The sequence below is a fragment of the Heterocephalus glaber genome, unplaced genomic scaffold (assembly GCF_053883595.1).
Source record: "Heterocephalus glaber isolate CG9 unplaced genomic scaffold, H.glaber_assembly_v1.0 deba00000676, whole genome shotgun sequence".
NCBI classification, from domain to species: Eukaryota; Metazoa; Chordata; class Mammalia; order Rodentia; family Bathyergidae; genus Heterocephalus; species Heterocephalus glaber.
In genome coordinates, this window is record NW_028258156.1 from 28,999,019 (window position 1) to 29,011,592 (window position 12,574).

A 12,574-nucleotide genomic window follows, 5' to 3' on the forward strand; every position below is an offset into this window, starting at 1 on the left:
GCAGGTTGAAGTCCTAACTCCCTGTCCCTCTAATGGGGCCTGCTTTGGAAACTGGGCCCTTGTAGATGTGATGCAGTTAGAGCGGGTCCTGACCTGGGCCTTCCCCCCACAGGGCCGATGTCCTAGGGGATTGTCCTGGGAGACTGGCAGAGTTTGGAGTCCAGCTCTCTCAAACCCAGGAACTCCAGAGGCCAAACCGAAGCTGGAAATGAGAAACGAGCCTCCTCCATACCCTGCTAAGATCCAGATTTTGAACCTGTAGCCCAGGAACTGTGAGAAATTATGTTTCTTATTTTTAAGTCACCCCGGCTGTGGCACTTTGTGAGCATAGCTGTAGAAATTTAATTGTTGTTAATTTCTGCCTTGCTCCTGCAACACTGTACCTTCTTTCCTCTGGGACATACTTCCTGCTCTATGCTAAGATTCTGAGAGAGCAGGAAAAGGTCTATATTCCCCCCATGCTCCTGACTCCTGGCTTGTTAGAAGATATTGATTACATTTCTCTCCCAGAATTGTGATGCTTAAGCCAAATAAAAAATGTAAGATATCTGATGTATAATAACAATCAATAATTAGTCCGTCCCCTGGTTCAATAATTTCAGCCTTTTCTGATTAAACATGATGTTAAGATCATCACTTGCATATTAATGAAAGTTTTTCAAGGGGCATAGTATAATAAAATATTTAACTAAGATGCAGAGTTACATATATTTACTAGGCAGTAGAGTAAACATATGCTTATCAATATATAAACACATAGAGACAAATACAGAAATAGTTACAGATATGTTTGTGGGATGGTTAATTCCGTGTGTTACTTTTGCTGGGTCACGGTGAGTAGATGTGTGTGGGAGGGAGTTTTGGATGGGTCCGAAATCAGTGGATTTAAGCCAGTGTATGCTGGGTACAGTGGTTCACCCTATTGGTATGGGAGGGTTTCACGGAGCCAAAGAAATCCCACCAGAAGGGAAAGATTTGACCTGAGCCACCCTTCGGGTCTTCTACCTGCTGTTTCTGATCCATCCTGCAGAGGTGGACTTCCACCTTTGCGACAGCCTGAGCCAGTTCCTTAAGTGAATTTCTTTTCACACGTGTGTACCCCTTATTGGTCTGTTTCTTTGGAGAATTCTGAGGCAGTGTCCACAGATTGGTTCACAGACACAGATGGCTCATTCTGCCATCAAGGAGTCTAGAAACAATGACACCACCGTAAAAATAAAGCCTGGAGCATCCTGGGATTGCAGAAAGTAAGGATGCCATCAAAAAAACACAGGATAGGAACACTTCAAAAGGACCTGGAGAACCTAACTTCCACAATGAGACATTTGAGCAACACAATAAATAGTAGAACCGGGTTCTCATCTAATGCACAGAATAAGTGTACCATACCTAGATCCATGTTGGTATGAAAAATGATTAAATGAATAAAAAAATCTTTCTCCTGGAATTCTAAACAATGTGTGTAAAATACTCCTTTGTATAGAAGGTGGAGCTTAACTCCCATCCCCATCCCTGTTTGATGGTGGTTGTCACTTAATGAATTGCTTCCAAAGAACAGAGGAGAGAGAGAGAGAGAGACAGAGAGAGAGAGAGAGAGAGAGAGAGAGAGAGAGAGAGAGAAATAACAGTAACTCTTATTACTGTATACTTTGGATATGGTATGAAGACATGGGCATTGCACCAAAGCCACAACCACATTCCATTGTGAGGAAAACCAACAGACAAATCCAGATCAGGAGCCATTACACAGGACCCTACCACTGTTTCTCAAGATTATCAAGGTCATTCAAAGAAACTCAAAAACTGCCATGTACCAGGAAGCAATGGAAAATATCTCAGCTAATGCAGAGGTGTGTGCTGGATTTGCCATGGAATATAAATAGGGCATTGATGAAAAATCTAGAGAAATCCAAGTATAGCCTAGATTTCAGTTAATAATCATGGACTAGGGTCAGTTTCTTAGTTTGGCTAAATATACCATGGTTATGTCAAAACTTGGCAATGGGGAAAACTGGATGAGGATTATGAGAAATCTCTGTAATATCTTTGCCAATTTTCTATACATTTAAAATTATTGCAAAATAATATTTTCTAAATGAAAGAGCACTCAAAAATTAAACAGAATTAGACTTACAATGAAAAGTGAGTTTCTGGCCAATATTTGTCTTTCTCTCTTCCTTTCCTCCACTCTTAAACATATATAGTGGTCTCTGCCAGTACTGTTTTGCAGCTGTGAGGTCATGTTTTGTGTTGATGGAAGGGTACAGGGAAGAATAGACCTCACACAGCAGCTAACTCACTCTGAGTGTCCATTCCCATTGAGAGGGAGACACCTACTACTTCTTGCTACTCCTTTAGCTTTCCTTGAGTTATAAATTATTTCCGACATGTCTGTCTTTACTCCATAGGCAATAGTCTCTTGCTTTTGACTGCCTGTTCCATGAGATGTGCAGGTTATGACTGCCTTCTACTTTTTCCCCTCTTCTCAGGCTCTCTCTCTCCTCACTTGATCATTTTCTTACATGTTGTGAAGGTTGGTTATATTGTACTCTGTTTCGTGATGAAAAATAACTCTTCCGGTCTTTGTCTACAGCTTAGAAAACTGAAAAACAAACAAAGTTTTTTTAAAAAATTACGTCAACTCGATGTTTACATGAAACCAGGGGCTTACTGTGATGGTGTTCTTTGCTACTTAGTGTTAGTCATTCATATTTTTCTCTAATTTCAAGATAGTGGTTTTTTCCCTTGTAGCTTTTGCTGAGTTTTGTTCTTTTAAATTTATTATATGTCCCCCCCCCATTTTTCTTCCTCCTGAAATAATTTGCTTTTCTAACCCATTGTCCTGCTTGAATCTGTGTGGGTTACTCTACAAACCATTCTGGCATGTTTCTCTATGATTCTCAAGGGTCAGATTCCCTATTTTCCACATTCTATACGTCTGTTTTCTTTTGGTTTGCTTCTTTGTTCACCTCCCTCTTTTTTCTGGGCTACATACTTAAGGAGTTTCCTAAGAATGGCTATGTGGGAAGTCATCGTAGGTTACCTTGAAGGCGTGACAGCAACTATCTTGCTGTGGTCGACTTTGAAGCCTTCTCTTTCAGGATCCGATTCTGTGGTTAAGAAGTCTGAATATCAGTTTGATTATCATTCTTTTGTGGTTGAACAGTTTCCTCTCTCTTAGAAATTCTTCTTTGTCTCTGCAGGACTGAAATTTTGCAGTACTGTAGTATTTTTCTATGATTCTCCCAATCTGTGCTGCCAGAAGTTATTGTCCATTTATGCCTTTTTAATTCTTTTCTTTATATTTTCTGTTTTCCTGCTTTCCAGAACTCTTTATTAGCTTAATATTAAGTCCTCATCATTCCATAATTGTTCCTATCAATCTCTCACATAGGTTTTTTTTTGGAGAGATATCCTTGGCTTTGTTTTCTAAACATCTTAATGAGTAATTCTGAGGACAATACATTATTCCTCTTTAAGAAATAATTTGTGTTCTCTCATTATTCTTTCTCATAGATTCCTACTCTTACGTTATCCAATACAGTGTATTCTCTACAAAGCCTAACCACAGTTAACTTTTTGGTCTCTGATTCCTCTTTTTCATAGATTCCTATTCTTATGTTAGAGTATACAGTGTATTCTTTAAAAAGATGAAGGACTCTTATATTTGTGGGTGTTTTCTCCTGTTCTGTGAATTATGTTTCCCAGATCATCTATTTGTTTCATCGCCTTTTTCTGGGAAGATCAGACTTCCCACCACTGTCCAGTGGATTTTGGTGACCCATTTCTGTGAATTCATGACTATGAGTTTTTCTAGTGTGTGGTTGCCAGAGATTGCTTTGGGCAGAGGTCTAAATTGGAAAGCATTTGGCTCCCTGAAATATCAGGATTTAGATGAGTTTCCATGGGGTGGCTGCATCTACACATGCAACTATCCTTAAAAGATTAATTTTTGGTTGCAGAGTTGGAGAGCTGTCTTCGGAGTGCTCTGTGTTCTGCTGTTCACCTGTGGGAGATGGAGAAGGGCAATCGTTCCACCCACCATTTCAGTGGCTTTCCCACAGTCATGGTGGCTGGTGCTTCCAGGGGGGCTTCCTGTGTCTTCTCAGCACATCCCACCCCCTCCCACCAGGCCACCTTCTCGCCTGGGCTCCAGGCCGCGAATTCCTCCAGCCTGCTGTCACAGCACAACGTTGCCATCTGCTTTCCGACTTTGGCAGTGTGTTAAAGGCTCATGAATAGCCTCATTCTGCACACCTTATTGTTGCAAACTGACTCTCTTTACAAATCCCCTGAATATCATTTTAATATAAAGTCAGAAATGATGTAAGTTCAAATGATCCCTCATCAATTTGAACACCACCTGCCCCCTCTTGGCTCCACCCTTGCTGTGTTTTGTTTGGAATTTTTGTTAGTATATTTCACCTCAACATTGATAAAAATTTTGTTTTGCACTCAGAGATTTATTCACTAAGAAAAACACAATGCTCATACAATTGCTCCCAGTAGACCTTGCTTCTTAGACTCTGGCTGTTCTGAGAGTTCATTACAGATGAGAAATGAGACAATTTTTGAGGAGATTCACTGTGTGTGGTATGGAGGAGACAGCCTCCTCACCGACTCCTGCCCTTAGTTCCTGAAGAACTTCAGAACAAGAGACCAAAGCCCTTTTCTGAGTTGAGTGTTTTCAATTTTATGCACAATGTTCATAATCTTAAGCACATCTCACAAGATGATCCGACATCTATATTTTCAGCATTTGCAAGCCATTCTATAACGTAGTTGCAGAAGTGGTCTCGTCTATGAATAGAAAGACTATTTTGGAATTTTTCCACACAATTCTTCCTATTTAAAGCTACTTAAGGGTTACAAGCTGCACTCTGCCTTCTCATTCAATAAATTAGCATAGAAGTAATAAATAAGAACACATGTATTATTTTACATATAGTTTTCCACACATTCACTGGTCTTGAAGACTGAGCCAAGATGTCCTCTTGGGAGGATATTTTTATCACCAGGCAGTATAATTACCTTTCCATGTGAAGTGGATCTGTGACGTCGATGACATTTTAATGGATTTTAAGTGGATCCTGACTCTACCCTTATCTTATTTGTATGTGGCTTTCCATAAACCATTAGGCTTGTGTTCTTTATTAAGTTAAATTGAATAAAACAAAGCTAGGGCATTCTTCACTTACCTTTCATTCATTTTGTGCTGTGGTGAAATAGTGGTGTAAACCACTTTAACTCATGAACTAGTAATGAGATTAGACAGGTATCTTTAATTATAACAAAAATATTGGTGAGCCCATTTTGGATCCATGCGTTTGAACTCAGCCTTCCATCTGATTCCATTTCCAGTTCAGGAATGGGCTCTGTGTAATGTAAGGCCACTCCATGAGGTGCATCTGTCCTTCCTTCCTCCACTGCAGGTATTTATAGAGTTTCCTTTTGTGACTGGCTCACCTGTTTGAATGACTTATTGTAAAAGCCTGGCCTTCTTTATTTCTGTCTGTAAACTAAAAGTTAAAGGTTTCCATTAAGGAAGGCAGTATATAATCATTATGTTTTGCTTGTGGTGATTAATATAATTCTATACAAATTACAAGCACACATTGTTCCCACTCTAAAAAATTGCTTTAATTTTCTTCTAGAGGGGAAACCAATATTTTCTACTAAACTGATTCTAGTTGAGTAAACACAAATCTGGTAAAAAACACCTTTCATTCCTAAATGATGTCTTAATATTTAGAATCCTAGATTTATAAAGGAGACCACATTGTCGAATGTATTCATTAATTTAGAGAAACTGAGGCTCAGGGTGTTCTTTGAACTGCTAGGGAAACCAAGTGAATAAATAGCAGAGACCCGGAGAGAACCAGGCTCTGGCCGCCAGCCTGGGCTCTTTGTACTCCCTTGTGTCACATAATCAGTTACTCATTCTCCATCAGCTCAGGGAGTTAACATAACTGATGAGTGTATTGAAAACGTCCACCATTTAACTCGCTAAGGAGCTCATAGTCCTGGCACTGAGAGCACAAACAGGATCTTAGAGACCATCTATGCTACCTTTCCTCCCGGTACCCCAACCGTGTGTGTCCTGTGTCCCAGTACAGGGCTTAATAGACCGTATATTCACACATGTGGGTCCATCTGTAACTCTCTGTACCTATGTGTCCCTTGAATTAATCATTTAATGAATTAAAAATATCTGTTAAGTACTTACAGTATAAAAGACATAACAATTAACATGTCATACATATTACTTAATTGCATTTCCACGATAATACAAGGAGTAGACACCAAATCCTGACAGCAGATGTAAAAACAGCCTGAGGAAACAGCTGAGGGTGAGCAACTGCCTTCATATCTGGCAGGGCAGGGACTCAGTTCAGGGGACCGGTCCTGTCATTCAAGGCTCCTGCTGTGACAGCTTCTCATTCGCTCTTCGTGTTCCTGGTTTTAAACTTCCTGGGACAGCTCTGCTGTCCATCTGAACACAGTTCACTCTTTCTAGCAATGACGATCTCAGCTAAAGCATCCACTCTTCAAAGAGTAGTTTCTTGTTCATTGATAACGCTTAGCATCCCAGATCTATGTTATCTCTCTGTTTGTACACCCACCTGGCAGTTTGTACCTTCTGTTTTCCCTGCTCTCCACTGGAATATGAATCTCAGGACAGCAATCTATTGGGCTCCTCAGCACTACCTTCCTCTTCGTCCAATGTCTGATGTTGAGCACTTCAAACATAAAAAATAGAATGATTGCCATGAATGAATGAAAGAATTTACAATTTATAGACCTGAGCAGTTTTATGTTGTTATACCCTCACTGTCATTATCAACACATGTTTGGCAAAATAATTTTTTTTCAGTTATGGCATGTTATTTTTGTTAGTGCATGAACTATAATTTGATCATGCCCTATATTAAAATACTGTATTTGCTTCTAAATTGCTGGTGCTCTCCAGGAAAGCTCCTCGGCCAGGTGCTATTGGCCTCTTGGGACAAATCTGTCCCTGCAGGGCAGTGGGAGGCACTTCCTGCACCACAAGAGAGACAGATTCTTCGGCAGCCTCATGCAGTAGTAGCTTTGCCTTCGCTGAGCTGCTGAAACAAACAAAAATTCCAACGTGGCCAAATGTCTCTTTGGAAACAAAAGCACCTCAAGGTGAGAACCATACCTCCAAACCACGCTGCAATACATGTCTTTAAATACAAAGCTTCCTTCCATATTTGAAAATATTTCTAAAAGTTAACACCTCAGAACCACTTTGTAGGTAGAAAATTGAGGTTTACAGGGTAAAATACTTTGCCAAGTTTTCACAGTGATGAAGGAACAGAGTTAGAATTTTATGTCCAATCGATGTGTAAGTTCTGTGTTTTAGAACACTTTTGAAAAATTATTTACTTGCTTACTTTATTTACTTATTTATGGTGCTAGGGATTGGACCCGGGGCCTTTCCTTTGCGCCCAGCCACATCCTACCCCTTTTATTTTTTATTTTGAGACAGGGTCTTGGTGAGTTGCTAAGTCAGCCACTCTCAGCTTCAGTTTTAGATCTACCTTCCTGTCTCAGCCTCCCAGAATGCTGGATCACAGGTGTGCCACCACACCTAGCTAATAGTGCAGCTCTTACTCAGTTCTCCCCGTTCTAGTCCAGTCAGCTGACTCAGGCCCAGGACACCGGCCAGGGGCTTTAGGGGGCGTGGCCCCAGGGCACTGGCACAGGGCCGGGAGGAAGTGGGGAAAGGGAACTCAGCAGTGGAGGGTGCAGTCCCAGTGCACCCCACAGAAGGGAACTGGCCCTGCAGGGAGTGCTGAAGCCTGCCAGTGCTTAGGCTCACCCAGCTGGAAGCAGGGAGCAGTTTGCACGGAAACCTGGGGTCTCCTCTCCGGTCACTGCGAAGGGCAAGAGGCATCTTCACACCAGATCCTCCTAACAGCGTCCACCCCTGCGGCTTACGGGTCGCAGCTGTAGACTGACAGGGACCCCACGCTGGATGTGGACCATGAGGCTGCGCTCCAGAGCTCCACCTCAGCCTCCTGGGGCCTGACAGCAAGAGAAAACCCGAGGCTGCTTGAGTGTGCGTGTCTGTGTGTGTGTCTGTCTGTGTGTGTGTGTGAACATTCACCCGCATTTGGGAGCCAGCTCCGAGGCAGAAGTGGCTCCGAAGTCCCTCCCCTAAGGTCTGACTGGAAGGTTTTGCCCCAAGGAAATAGCAGCTACCTCACTCGGAGACAGCTGGGACCTCCTCGGAGTTCATGTGTAACTGGGCAGTTAGAAGCTGCCGTCGTCGTCTTCAGATTCATGAATGTGAGTCCACGGAGGGAGGAGCGCACCAGGGCGGGCCAGGGCTCACGGAAGACAGCTCCAGCCCGGTTTGGGGGCCCCGAGGGACATGCGCAGTGCTGGAGAACCCCGATTCCCGAAGCAGAGGGCCATGGCTCTGTTGCCCAATAGAGCTGAGCAAGTGCTCGCGCTTGGCCTTACTTACCTGGCTTCGATCATAAAGAAACACCGGGTTACAGTGAAGTGTAACGGAGAGATGTGTTTGAATTTCTTCCTGAGCCTATACATCCAAATATGAATATCCAACTATCAAAACCCCAACAGAAACCACGCGTCCCCTGCGCACAGTGTGACCTGGGAGGAAAATGAGCTCCACTGAGGGGGAGTCTAGGGTGCCCGGGCATCAGGACCCGCCACCCTGCCACGCCACCTAAGTCCTGCCTCCCTTCTCCTCCCAACAGCTCCACTGTGGTGTTTATTTGGTAAGAAACCCCGTGCAGATACGCCTCTTAGTCACAGCCTTGCCAACGGAGTCTCTCTCACTTTTCAAATGCAAGAATCAAGGTATTTTTCTATAGAACCGTCCAGAGAAGAGTTCCAATGTCCTGATTAGGGCACCATGTCCCAGGGGCTCCCAGGGCAGAGGCGATTTCACTGCAGGCAGCCAGCGCGGCCTAGTACACCTCCTAACATTGCCACACCCACAAACCTGGTCAGTTCCAGGCATCTCTGCCAGAGACCGACCGGGTTCCAAATAGCAAACTTACTTTCCACTTCCCAGCGGGAACACGGCTGACTGGAATCTCCCACCAGTGCCCTCGGAGGAGGCAGACTCCCCAGACAGACCGACTGACGGACAGACAGACAGCCAGGGCGGAAACTGGCTGAGTCACGGCCGCTCAGCGACTCAGCCATGAGCCATCTCAGGGACATTCCTGAGTTGTCCCAAACATGTTTTTGGTCCCCACCTACTTTTTAGTCATGCCCCAGGCCATGCCCACATTGCAGGCATTGCCAGCATTGCCAGGCTCAGTGGAACAAAGGGAGAGTGTGCAGGGTGCTACTCAGGGTTAGCCAATAAATCAGCAGCAGAAGCAGTGAGCAGAGCAGAAGGCAGAGTTCTCGGCTCTCAGCCTCAGCACGACCGCTCCCTTCCTTGGAGCCAGTGGTGGTTAGCAGACTGATTGGGCCCCGCTACAGAGGAGCCGGCCTGGACAGTCAGTGCTACCCTGAGAATATGGAAGACGCCCTTGTCAACAGGAGGGACTGCTCCTCCCTCCCCTGGGAGGACTCAGTAGATGCCCAGGTGATGGAGAATCAGTGGACAAGTGCTTCTGAGTTTTAACCCTGTCTCAAAGTAAAAATAATAATAATAAAGAGCTGGGGCTGTAGCTCAGTGCAAGGCCCTGGGTTCTGTCTCAGGGACTGCAAACAAAGAAACACAAAAATCAAACAGGAGAGTTACTGAGCAAACATTTGCCGACTTTAAAAATAGCCTGATTTATACACAAAATAGATTCCTTACGTTCTATAAATACTATATTCTTTCTTTTGTAAAAAGACAGACCTCTGAAAACGAGTAAGAAATTGATAAAATTTAATACAATGATATCGGTGGCGGTCAAATGTAGAGCATTCACAAGCAATGCTTCTTTTAGCCCCTGTTTTATTCATAGCTTCTTCTATACTGAAGCCAAGTATAGAAAGGACGGTTTTGCTTTGACACAAGAAACCCGATCCATATCCCTGTTCTCATTATTTTTTCCAAGACTCCACAGTGCTGGTAACTTCTGAAATATCTGTTTGGTTCCAGTTCTCCCTTCGGTCCCTAGTACAGCACAAGCTGCCCCTCGGAGGCCCTGCACCCCTAGCTGTGATGTCCTGTGCCTGTGACATCAGCCCCTGTGGCCACAACCAGCCCTCAGCCCCCGAAGGGGGACAGGCTGTGCTCAGACCCCCGTGGGACCTGGCATCAGGTGCACTGCTAGTGGGAGCGATGAGACAGGTGTCTCCTCTGTCTTTCACCGCGCAGGGATTCGGCCTTTTGGTTGGGCTTTGAAAGCCCACCCCTGAAGTCTGAGTATTCACACTGAAATCAGATGTAAACCGCGCCTGGCCCCTGTTCCCTACAGCTGCAGGAAGGTGAGTACTGGGCAAGGGGAGAGGTTTCCAGGATGGCCCCATAGAGCCAGTGTCTCCAGACGCTGCTGGTCACCCCTCCTTGTCCCCATACGCTGCCCCTCTGGGGTCCCTGGCTGCTGCTCTTTCCCTGGAACCGCTTTCTCTCCCACTACCACTTCCTCCTGGTTTTAGGGTTTGGTCTAATGGGACCACGAAGCTGCTTCAGTCATAGCTTTTGTTTTGACTCATTTTTATACAATTGAAATTGGAGCTCTTTGAACGCAGAAATCATGACTTGTGTATTTTGTTAGTATTGAGTGGGCAGCGGGCAGCGGCTGGCAGTCGTCACTGTGGCCATGGGAAAATGGCACTGGGGCCGGAAAGGGTGCGGGGAGACCCAGGCCCCTCAGGGAGTCATTGGCCCTGAGACTAGGAGCCCCGTGACACCCACTTTCTGCATGTCCTCATGGTTGGAATTAAGTGAGGTGCAGGGGCTGATGCAGCCCTGCCTGGCCACATCCTGGCCTTCTGTCACCTTTGGAGCAGGGGCAGAACAGGACTGAGGGCATCCGTCCATAATGCAGGGAAGTGCAAATGAACACAGCTTTAGGAGGAAGCTGCCCAACTGGAATCAACCCCGTAATAAAGCAAAGCAAAAGTTCTACAAGGGCAACAAGCAGCAGCATCTTAGGGTTCACGCACTTAATGTCTCTTTTAAAATCATCATTTCCTCTGCGTCTGATGTTGTGCTATGTAGAGGTGACACAGATACAATCCATTCTGAGGGCAAAGGAAGCAATAATGACTACTATGCAGTATACAAACAATCGGCTAATTATTCAGCTGTCACCAAAGGAAAGCACAGGACAGAAGAAATCTGCCTCAGGGAGATTTTGCAAGAGGAACTAATATTTAAGCCATCCTATAAGGAAAGGGGTAACAGGGAATTCTGGGCTGAAGGAGCAGCCTGTGCAAAAGTCCTGAGGTTGAGTGTTGTACAATGCAGTCAAGTGTGCAGAAAGCAGGCACGGTTGGGAAGCTGAAATTCAGAAAAAAAAGCACTAAGATGAAGGGAGAGATTTAGGAAACAATGAGATTTTAAATTTTATTCTAGAAGCAATGAGAAGATTTTTGTTCTTCCCTTTATGAGGAAGAGTTTTGAGGAGAACGTTGATTTTATCAGATTTTCTGGCTAAAGAGTCACAGCTTGGTGCAGGATGCTGTTGGTGTATGCAGTCTGGGGAGCAGGTGAGGTGTGGAAATGTTTGAGCTATCTGACACAGAACTGGACATGAAATTTAAAGAAGACAGAAATGCTGTCTAGGATGAGTGCTTGCCATGTGGGGTCGGAGCTGGGTAGATGCTGGAGCTCCTGGGCCCTGGTGGGCAGGGGGAGACCCAGGGTCACAGTAGAGTCCAGGACGGGGAGCCCCGCGTGTGGGCCAGCACTGTCCAAGCCAGAGGCCCTGGTGCAGAGCTCCAACAATGTAAGGGGACAAAGATACCTTTACAGGAAGATTTGCAAATGTCAGATAGTTTCTTGGAGAAGCAAATTTTGCCCAAATCTAAAAATGTCTTTTTATCTCATTCATGTAATTTGGGTGAGGCTCAGAGAAGAATGTGGTTAGTAGACATGTAACAGTTATGGTTATGTTTAGATCTTAGATGTCCCCTCAAATCTGCTGTGTTCAGGGGCAGGGCTGGGCCAGGTGCTGGGTAACCGGGGGGCTGCTCTCCTCAGGGCCTTGCTTGGCTGAGTTCCCTCCTGTTAGCAGGAAGTGTCTGGTCCAAGGCATCACAGAGAGTGAGGACAGAGAGGCTGCATTCACTCCTCCTCCTTTCTCTCCCTGTGTCCTGCTGCAGTGGGCGGAGCAGCTCTTCTCTGCTATCCCTTCCCACCATGCTCTCTCTACTTTGGAGCAAGACAGACACAGACTAAAGCGTCTAAAACCACGAGCCAAAAATCATCCTCTTTTCTCTTAAACTGTAGCTGTCAAGCATTTTACCCCATGAATGGAAAAGTGACTCATCCAATTGCAAAGTTCATATTGGTCCAAACACCATACAACAGATGTAGATGGATAATGTTTTCGCCTGATTTGTTCTTCTGTGTGCAAGCAAAGCTATTTTCCTGGTTAATTACTCATATGAACAATAGCAT

General features: G+C 44.7%; 1 long non-coding RNA gene across 1 annotated transcript; it reads right to left on the reverse strand.

Annotated features, from left to right (window-relative positions):
- Positions 1 to 698: 698 nt before the first annotated feature.
- Positions 699 to 9,077, reverse strand: LOC147829311 (uncharacterized). The gene is made up of 4 exons (XR_015449412.1): positions 9,060 to 9,077; positions 6,624 to 6,740; positions 3,044 to 4,006; positions 699 to 2,602 (listed from the first exon to the last, which is right to left on the reverse strand). It is a non-coding gene; the product is annotated as an uncharacterized LOC147829311 (long non-coding RNA).
- Positions 9,078 to 12,574: the final 3,497 nt, after the last annotated feature.